Source organism: Limulus polyphemus, unplaced genomic scaffold (assembly GCF_000517525.1).
Source record: "Limulus polyphemus unplaced genomic scaffold, Limulus_polyphemus-2.1.2 Scaffold5839, whole genome shotgun sequence".
In the NCBI taxonomy this organism is placed as follows: domain Eukaryota; kingdom Metazoa; phylum Arthropoda; class Merostomata; order Xiphosura; family Limulidae; genus Limulus; species Limulus polyphemus.
Window position 1 is genome coordinate 1,776 of NW_013671449.1, and position 1,315 is coordinate 3,090.

Here is a 1,315-nt window from a genome sequence, read left to right on the forward strand (position 1 = left end):
ATTCGTGAACTAAAACTTAATTTAAATGAAAACACAAGAGTCACCCTATATTCTTTTCTAAATTGGAATAAAATGCTTGCATAATGTATCACACAAAAAACGACAGTTACCTGATGATGGGCACACGAGTGGTCGAAACGTTGTAATAAAGTTAAATAAAAAATATAAATTAACAAAAACCACCCAAAAGCTATATTCTCTGGGCTTTTATTTAAGGTGTACAGTGGATTTTCTCTCCTCACAACAGCTTCAGTAATGGTTTGTAAAAAAGTGAAATGGTTGTAAAATGGCCCATCCAGCATTTCCAAATGTATTCGCATCCTTTGGATTATCATCTTGGGTTTATAATTAATTTTCAATAATTGCTGCGTGTATAAAACGTTAATATTCAGTTAAAATCACTGTATTTCAATGATCATTTTTCTTTCCTGATATGCCAGATGTTAGAAGTATTAGGCATCACACCCCGCGATCTCACGCAAACTGTTCTGGACACTGCCTACAGCTTGATTGCAAACGGGTTTATACGAAAGTCTAAGAGACATAAAGGGGTTAGTGAAGAAACTAATGAAGAAAGAAATGAAAAACGTGGAGGTAGGTTTCAATAAGTGTTTTATTTTACAAATTAGTGTAATACAAATATCACTTGTTTTTAGATTTACATTCACAAAAATCATTTATTTGTAAAATATACGTGAAGTGAAAGTTTTTATAATGGAGTTTATATTTCTGTTGGACCGGGCATGGCTTAGTGGTTAACGAGCCGAGCAGTAATTCCATGGATTCCTGGTTCACGTACCATTGCCACAAAATTGCGCTCTATACTTTGGAGCCTTGGGTGTGTTATAAGAATAACAATTAAATCCTACTATTCGGTTAGAGTGGTCCAAGGGTTGGCGGGGAGTACTAATGAATAGCTATTCAGGGATGGCTAATGCAGATAGCCCTTCTATAACTTTGTGAGAATATTCGAAAGAAACAGATCAAACATATTTCTGCTACTGCAAACACCCTAGTAGCACAGCGGTATGTCTGCAGGCTTATAACGTTAAAAAACCGGGTTTCGATACCCATGGTGGGCACAGCACAGATAGCCCATCGCGTAGATTTGTGTTTAAGTACAAAGAAACAAATAAAAACCATTAAAGCTTACTGAATTAAATAGGAATTTAATCCCATGACATAAACACTCACACGTGTTAATAACAGGGTGTTTTGGCCCGGCATGGCCAGGTGGTTAGGACGCTCGACTCGCAATCTGAAGGTCGCGGGTTCGAATCCCCGTCCCACCAAACATGCTCGCTCTTTCAGCCGT

General features: G+C 37.5%; 1 long non-coding RNA gene across 1 annotated transcript in view; it reads left to right on the plus strand.

The window, feature by feature from the left end:
* Positions 1–400: 400 nt before the first annotated feature.
* LOC111089303 overlaps positions 401–1,315 on the plus strand; it is a 2,583-nt gene continuing 1,668 nt past the window's right edge. The window contains exon 1 of the long non-coding RNA XR_002613580.1: positions 401–594. This is a non-coding gene — a long non-coding RNA (uncharacterized LOC111089303). The remainder of the gene's footprint in view (positions 595–1,315) is intronic.